The 9464-nt window shown below is 35.9% G+C and overlaps 1 pseudogene; it reads right to left on the reverse strand.

Annotated features, from left to right (window-relative positions):
• Positions 1–2714: 2714 nt before the first annotated feature.
• Positions 2715–2833, reverse strand: LOC120590488 (uncharacterized; annotated as a pseudogene).
• Positions 2834–9464: the final 6631 nt, after the last annotated feature.

The following is a 9464-nucleotide window of genomic DNA, read 5'->3' on the forward strand; positions in this document are numbered from 1 at the left end:
CGTAGAAGCTGCTACATCCTGTCCTTTTTTGGTCCCTTTATCCGTAATAGCAAAAGTAGAAATACCTTTACATCAGACCAAATGATGACTACATCTATATGTGCTCTTCCATAATTAGGCTTAAACACTCATTCAAAACTTCCTTCTTCTGGGTGGGCTTCTCGAATTAATCCCACCATCTGATTATTTTATTTATGTGATACATTGATTGCATTAATGATCCCAATCCTTCACACCCCACACCCTACCCCATATCTGCAGTCTTGGCAATGTAGCTTATCAGTCCTTAGTCTTCAAAGAGTCTGTTTCTCTGACCCTTGATTCTAACTTGGACCATGTGATTTGATTTCGCCACTGCATAATCACAGTTGTGATACAAGTAGAGGCTTGTAACAATGTGGTCCATTTTCATCTCTTTTGCTTCTCTGACTGCTCTGAGAACATGTCTAGGCTAGCCTGCTAGAGAATGAGAGACACATGGCTCAGGTGTCCCTATTGTCCCAGCTGACAGCCAGCCAACCACTAAGCATCATTATTGTGGCAAAAACCCACAGTGGTTGCATGACCAACTCTGCCAAGCCCAGCTCATATCTGCTGAATTCTGAGTTAAATCCATGCTTACTATCTAATGACATTGATATTTTGTGTTTAGTACACTGCTGTATTGTGACAATACATAGCTGATGATTCCTTTTGTTTCTTTATACTTAAATTATGCTTTATAATTTATAGTATAAATATGTACTTATATTATGCTTTTGTCACATGCGCAAACTTATTCCACTATCCTCTCCTTTCCCCACCAGCTTTATTTTAAAATCTTCCACTCGAAGTTTCTACAGAAGCTACCATATGGCCCTTCACCCCTTTCTGCTAACAAGACTGTGTAGATTAAGGCTTCTTATCTGTTTCAAGGACAGATAACTAACTGACTGGCAACTAACCAGATTTTATGTCTATTCTGAAGAAAGAAATTCAATTAAGGCAGCTGAGGTGCTTGCTAAAGCTGAGAGAGTGACTAAGAGGTTAAGGATGGTAACCATGGTGGACCATGGGCATAATTAGTTCATCGTTAGATGAAGCAGGTTGCAAAAAAGAAGCCAATATGCCGAAGGAAGCAAAGATATGAGACCTCGGAGCCACTCAAAGACAGAAAGGGTCACTTGTTCCTTATTCCTCTCTTATCCTGCTCTGGTTTTCATGGGCACGGCCAAGAGTCCTACTGCAGACTCTGAGATTCCCTTTCACTTTCAATAACCAGCTAGACTTCAACCCCTCTACTTCTTTTTTAAATAAACTTTAAAAATTGTTAAGATAGTACACAGGGTTTCTATAAATCCTGCACTCAATTTTCCCTATTATTAACTTCTTACATTAATGTGATATATTTGTTACAATTAATGAACCAGTATTGATACAGTATTATCTACTAAAGTCTATACTTTATTCAGGTTTCCTTAGTTTTCAACCTAATGTCTTATTTTCTGTTCCAGGATCCCATCTAGGACATCACGTTACTTTTGATTTTCATGTCTCCTTAGGCTCTACATGGCTGTGATAGTTTCTCATTTTTCTTGTTTCAGATGACTTCAACAATTTTGAGGAGTACTGGTTAAGTATTTTATAAAATGTGTCCTAATCAGAATATGTCCGATTTTTTAATAATTACATTAAGGTCAAGTGTTTTTGAGAGGCAGATCATGGAGATAAAGTGCCATTCTCATCACATAAGATCAAAGGTACATGCTATCCACGTGACTCATTACTGGTGATGTTCACCTTGATCACCTGGGTTTGTCAGGCTTCTCCACTGTAAATTTACGTTTTTTCTGCCTTTTTCATACTGTACTCTTTAGAACTAAATCACCATGTGCAGCCTCCAACTAAGGAGTGGGGAGTTATGCCCCCTCTCTTGGAGAACAGAATATCTGCCTATGTTACTTGGAATTCTCCTGCATGTCAGACTTGTCTATTCTATTCCAAGTATTTAGTCATACGATCATTTATTTATACCCACATAATGGATATATAGAGAGAGTCATGGATATTTATTTTATGTTTTAGGTTATAATCAATACTATGCTATTTATCCTATTCTTCAAAATTTTCTCTTTTTATCTCTGGAATGTTAGTTCTTCAGTTGGCTCTTGTGCCACTTTAACTTTTGTGGGGGTTTTTGTTTGCATTTCTTTACTTTCTGAAACTACAAGAAGGCCCTCCTGATACTTTTTATGAGAGCTAATTTGAATAGGTTTCTGTTGCTAGCATTCAATAAGCTCAATTGGAACATAGATTTATTTTCGTTTTTAGTTTCATGCCCTTCTTATGAACCTATTGTTTTTTTATCTACTCACATTCCACTCAGTGTTTGTGAGCATTTGTTCACTGTGCGAGTACTTGTGTGTAGTGTTTATGAGGTGGGGAGGCTGGCAGGAGGAAGAGAACTATGTTGAAACAGAGGGGAGAAAAACAAGAGTAAGGAAAAACTGGCTTCCAGAACACCCAAGAGAAAAAGTCAGTGAAGGAACAAGTTCTGCTCTACTTGCTTGCCAAAGGAGAATATAGTTATGTCTCAGCATAAATTTTTTATTTATATTTATTTATTTATTTATTTATTTATTTATTTATTTATTTTTAGGTGAGGCAACCCTTGGTTGACCTCACAGATTGCAAGGACCTTGTCAGTTTACCATTCCTCATTTTTTTATTTTCTATGCCTATAGTACCTGGTCTTCTTAGGTGGTCTCCCATCCAAGTATTAAGCAGGCCCGACTCTGCTTAGCTTCCGAGATCAGACAGGATCAGGCTTGTTCAGGGTAGCATGGCCATAGACTCGGCATAGATTTTTAAGACAATTTAAACTTTATACTAATTATAACTTCAAAACTACCCACATTTACTATATTTTAATTTTTTTATCAATAGCATGGATAAACAAAATCATGATAAAATAAGTCAAAATACCAATAGGATGTTATCTTTTCATCAAAATGAGTGGAGCAGAAGCTGTTTCGGAAGCATTGTTTTCACAGTGAGCCCAGAAGGAATTTACATATAGGAATAATAATGGATATAACGTGCTGGTTACTCCACTAAGGGCTTTACTGAAACATTAACGTTAATACTCAGAACAGAGTAATGACATCAAGATGGCAACATAGGTTGTTCCAGACTCCAGTCTTCCTCATAACAACTAGCAACTATCCATAGATAAGACACCATTGTGAAAATCCCAGAATCCAGGGTGAGGCCGAAGCATGCCCTTGGACCACACAGAGAAGGAACACATTAGAAGGGTAAAAAGAGTGGTTTCACATTGACCCCACCCCCAGGCAAGTATAGTACAACGCCAAGGGAGTGACCCAGGACCTATGGTTTCTCCGGTGGGAAAAGGGAGCCCAAGGTGGATATACAGCTTCCCCAGTGCTGCAGAACACTTTCTAATAGGGCCACTTCAGTCTCATCTTATGGGATAAATGGGATATCTATAGGGTTCAACAATTAGGGATCAGATAGAGATGAAGAAGGGGGCAGAGATTATAGCAACCAGAACTCAGATCTTAGCAGGCTGCATTCCTGCTTGTAGCTGCACCTGAGTAGATATCCCAGCCAGTGGCTATGCGTATCCTTAGAGCTGAGCTGATGGTCCTGTCAAGCCAGCAAACTCGGTAGACAGTTCTGCCCAATTTGGGACTCTAGCCAAAAGCCATACTGGTTATAGAACCCATTCAATGGCCCATCTAGGCACAGAAGCAAACTCAAAGCCAACTGCTGAGCTTAACCTCTAGTCCTTTTCCACTAAGAACATGGCCACTGATGCCTAGCAGCCAATGAGCACATCCTACAGCTTGTTTGAGCCATAGAGCAAGATCACAGTTCTGCTCAAATGTCGAGTATAACCTCCAATTCCATCCTACCAAGAAACCTAACCAGAGAACCTGGACCCATTTTTCAGGATTGCTCAAGTAGAGAGCCAAGCCAGCAGCCTTGCCCAACTGTTGAGCATAGCCTCTGGCCTCATATAACAAGGGAACCTAAAGAGAGACACTGGACAGCATCAGAGTTTGGCATGCAGGAATCTAGTCTACACCTTACAGCTCTGCCCAATTATTGAACATAGTCTGAGGCCCCACCCAACCAGGGAGCCCAGGCAGTGACTCCACCCAACTGCAGGGTACTACTGGAGACCCTGCCTAAACAGAGAGCCCAGCCATTAACTTCACCCAAAAGCAGAATGTAGCCAATGGCATACCTAATCCTGAAGCCCAGACTGTGGGCTGGTAATTTAGGTGGTGCAATTAAGCACAAAAAAGAAGTAAAAGACATCAGATTATTGGAAAGAAAGAAGTAAAATGGTCTCTGTTTGCAGATGACACTATCTTACATATATAGAAAACCCTAAAGACTCCAACAAAAAACTTGAATCTAATAAATGATTTCAGTAAATTTGCAGAATGCAAAACCAACATATAAAAATCAGTTCTGTTTTCATATGCTAAAAATGAACTATCTGAAAAAGAATTAAAGGAAACAATCCTATTTACAATAGCATCAAAAATAATATAATGCTTAGAACTGATTTAGCCAAGGCAGTGAAAGATCTCTACACTATAAGACATTGATGAAAGAAATTGAAGACGCAAATAAATGAAAAGATATCTGTATTCATGGATTGGAAGAATTAGTATTATCAAAATGTCCCTACTATTCAAAGTCATCTAGAGAGTCAGTACAATCCTTATCAAATTTCCAATAACATATTTCACAAAAATAGAAAAAAAAAGTTAAAAAATTTGTATGGAAATGCAAAAGACCTCAAATATCGAAAATGATTCTGAGAAACAACAAAACTGGAGGAATCGCACTTCATGATTTCAAGCTATACTACAAAACTATAGTTATCAAAGTAGGACGTTACTGGTATAAAAATAGATATAGACTAATATAACAGAATTGAGAGCCCAGAAATAAACTCATACATATATATGTAGTCAACTAATATTTGACAAGGGAGCCAAGAACACTCAGTGAGGAAAGTGTAGTCTCTTCAATAAATGGTGTTTAGAAAACTGGATAACCACACTCAGAAGAATAAAATTAGACCCTTATCTTACACCATTCACAAAAATTAACTCAGAATGGGTTAAGAACTTAATCTAAAGAACTGAAACCATGAAACTCTTAGAAGAAAACATAGAAGAAAGGTTTTTGACATTGGTCTCTATACTCTGACTTTGATAACTTCCCATATATACAAGTGTAGAGATGGTGGCTAAACTAGTTGAAAATATAGAGAATTACCTGTATTCCTGGGACTTAATCCAAGAATACATTAACAAAAATAAAGTAAAAATGGTCATGTACAAATTTAGATATGACAAATGAAGTATTCAAACTATAGTCTTAGATTTTGGTGTTTTTAAAACTGCAATTGAGAGAAATCCTCTGGAAAAAATAAAAGGCCAGAATTTGTGCTATTAAATCTTCTATGTAGAGCAAAATGTAAGTTTCTTCAGGAAAAACTCTATCATATTCACTGCATTTCTTGTACCAAGAGCAAGGATTGGCAAACAGTAAGTGCTCAATAAAACGTGTAGAATGAATAAAAACTCATATCTGGCTTATTCTTTTCTGTCTTCTTTCAGCATATTTTGTATTTCTTGGTTAATATTATTATTTCTTTTTTAAAAATTTACTTTATTTGGTGTCAGCAAGGCAGTAATTAAGGAAAGCTGAACTTGAGTCTATTTTTGCTCATTACCCCATAACAAGAACAACAAAAAATGTTTAAAGAACTGCATAAAGTTGAGAAATACTTACTAGATAACTATTAAATAGACTGTATTGTAACTATCAAAATAGCGGTAGCCCTTCCCTTACTTGCTGCCCCTCTCAGAATCTCCAACTCTTTAAGTTCTCTGGTTTCAAAGTCTCATTTGTCTCTCACCTAGTCTTTGTACGATTTTTGCTTTTTTCTGGCCTTTACAAGAACATAGCAATACTATCAAATAATATGGTATCAGAGGTCAACTGCTTCTAAGATACTAAACGTACTCCTGCAGCTCAGGAACAGTAGACATTTGAAAAATCCTCATCCAGTATTACTTATTAGTAACTTAAATGATTAGTTGTCAAACGAGTAGAAAAAGTAAAGAGAAAACTTTCAGCTTCTTCATGTGGTTTTTGAGAATTTCAAAGAAAATAGTGTGTTTGGTTCTATTGCTTGAGATAAATTTGTTTTCCTTTTTTATCAGCCCCTCTTCCCATTTCCTCTTCTTTTCTTCTTCAACGATAGTCCAATACAAATCTATAAAGAAAACAATACTTTACTTTGTGCAATGCCACCACCACTTTCCTCATTGTCTTTCTCCTTTCCTGACTCTATCTCTCAGAGTCAAGGTTTTATTTGAGAATGGACTTAATAGCAACTGGAATCTCAGAGAAAATTATTATCTCCAGCTTATTAGCTCATTCAAGAGATAAATAGAAGCAGAAACAACATTTATGTTAATCACATATAAATTTACATTTTCTATTATATGTGTAGTCTCCTAATTTGTGTTTTGATGTGTTTAAATCTTGGAAAATATAAACACTGACCACCCTTAGTCTTTTTAGATGCCTTCCCCATCCCCCATCCCTGACTCTGAGAGTTAGAACAACTCAGGGATCTGTCCTTGACCCTTTCCATTGGTTTTTCTTCTCCGTCATGTCTCAGCCCTGTCCAATAGAATTTCTGTGATGATGAAAACATTCTCTGCCTGTGCTGCACAATGTGGGAGCTACTAGCCACATGTGGCTATTGAGAATTTGGAATGTGACTAGTGTGACTGAAAAGTTTAAGGCTTAATTTTAATGTTAGTTTATTTTAATCTATAGCCATGTATAGCTAGTAGTGAGCATATTGGACAATGCAGCTGGATGGTTTCCTCTAGTACCATGGCTTTGAAAACCACCTTTATACTGATTTTGCACCCAAATTTTATCCAAATGTTATCTTTTTTTTTTTTTTTTAATCACTGTATTACCCTAGTCCAAGCAGCTATAGTTACTTTTGGCATAGAATCTTCCCACTGTCATCTTGCCCTTCCGACAATATATTCTCCATGTAGTTGACAGAAGGATCACTTAAAACTTCGTCATAGATATCATATCATTACCCTGCTCGAAACCCTTGTATTGCCTAAACCCACTGATCAATTCCATGATCTAAACACATTTCATGATCTGGTTTTTCTCTACCTCTTTTAATTCTTTTCCTACCATGCTACCCTGCTGTCACTCACTCCAGTCTTCCTGTTTCACAATACTCTAATACTCAATATTCCTTCTCAGGGCCTTTCCCTTAGCTTTATCCTTCTCCACGGTTTCCCTGAACATTTTCATGTCTTATCAGAAATCTATTTGAATGTCACTTGTTTGGAGACACATTCCCCAAGCATCTTAACTAAAAAGCATGACAAACACATAAACAACTACCCTCCTCACACAGATCAAACTCTGTAGACTTAGCTTTTATTGCTTTCTTCATAGAACTTATTATTTTCTAGAACTGTAAAAATTTTTATATTTATATATTATTATCTCCCCAAATAAGATGTATACTGTGGAAAAACAGGAACTCTATTTCTAGCTCACTGTTGAATTTCTACTACCTAGAACAGTATAAATGCTCAATAAATATTTGTTAAATGAATAATTGAATAGTGTTGATATATAATATTTTCATGATAATGGAAGTTGATTGGGTAATTCTGAGCATATCCAACAGATGTTAACAAAGACTTAATGGTATTTTGTAAAACGATATGTTCACCCATGAATAGCCTATATCCATTTTGACCATTATCAAATGGAATTCTTAAGCTAGGTTTATTCTATTGATATAATTTAGAGAAAAATCATTATAACCTCATGATTGTCCTTGAAGCATAAACTATATTTGCTTACTGTACCATGCAAATATAGGTACATAAAATTAATTATATTCAATGAGAACAAAATAATTCTAATGAAAGCAAATGGGGCAAACACTTGCATGACTATAAAAACTAAACATATCTTTATTTTCAAGAGTAAATTTAACATTCATTTCACTGATAAAATTGTAGAGTAGATCAATGCAGAAGTCCACAAATTCTCATTAATATCTACCTGTACATGGTGTAACATACTAATTGTTACCACGATAATTATAAAGCCTATAACTAGCATACAAAGTATGGCTTTTCTCCATTAAATATTTGTAAAGCATAATGATGAGATATTTTCATACCACCACAGTTTTATGTGTCTATCATATAGTTTATATTCTGGATTATATACTGTAAAGTCAAAACAATTAAAACTTAAATTAAGCATGGAATAGTTATCTGTTACTGTGCGTTTAATAGTTATCTGTCACAGTGCTTAAATTAAGCATGGAATAGTTATCTGTTATTGAAGCATTTACACCAGTCCTTAATAGATTGTACTCGGTAGTCTTGAACAGAACTATTTTAGTAATTGCTTCCCTTGACCAACTTGATAACTGCTGGTCGTAGCTGCGCATTTTCTTCAATGATTAGAAAGTCAGTTAGGAACACTATATCAGATTCATGCAATTTATTCCATATGTAATGGGAAGTGTGAATAGGTGTAGAGGGAAAAGCTAGAAGAAATTGGCAGTGAGAGATCCGGGTGTTCATTTCTGAAATGGAAATAGAAATAATGATTATTTCATAAAAAAACCCAAAAGTCTGCAGCCAATTAAGAAATAACAAATGTAGTATTCCCATTAATACTCCCACATGTGCTTCTCCCCCTGTTTACTCATCACTTTATATTCAAGTTCAGGTTGGCAACATGAACTTTCTAACATTTTGGTCACTGGCTTGAGTGACCTTACATAGTATTCTGTTTGCTTGTGACAGACCTGGTTTATGCTGGTTGTCCCAATGTAATTATTTAATCCTACTCTTTTTAACTCTAAAAGATGTCTTGATTTATATTATACATTATGTACTTACCCTAACACTTGTCCATGTGCATTACAAAAGATGCCAATTAGCAAATGTTGCTGAGAAAAAAAAGACTTTTAAATAATTGTCAGTGTAGAAATATAACAATACAGTTTATATTTTTCCACAGAATTATAATCTACATCATTTGGCTTAAGACGGTAATGGCTTATGACAATTGAGTTCCAGAATTTACTTAGACAAAATTTGTGGTAGATTTCCATGTGCCATATTGATGTATAAACACACACAGACACACATACTTATAAGTAGAATTACAGAAGGAAGGCCCAAGTTGTTTACACACTGTGGGTTCAGACATGCCTACGCTTATATAGAGAACTCATAGGATGAGCCTGCCTCTAGAGCGATTGCCATTTGCATGATGAACCAAGAAAAGTTTACCAACCTGATAAAAATGTAAAACCTGATAAAAATGTGAAGACTCATAAACTTTGTCAAAGG

Source organism: Pteropus medius, unplaced genomic scaffold (assembly GCF_902729225.1).
Source record: "Pteropus medius unplaced genomic scaffold, Ma_sr-lr_union100, whole genome shotgun sequence".
Taxonomy (NCBI): domain Eukaryota; kingdom Metazoa; phylum Chordata; class Mammalia; order Chiroptera; family Pteropodidae; genus Pteropus; species Pteropus medius.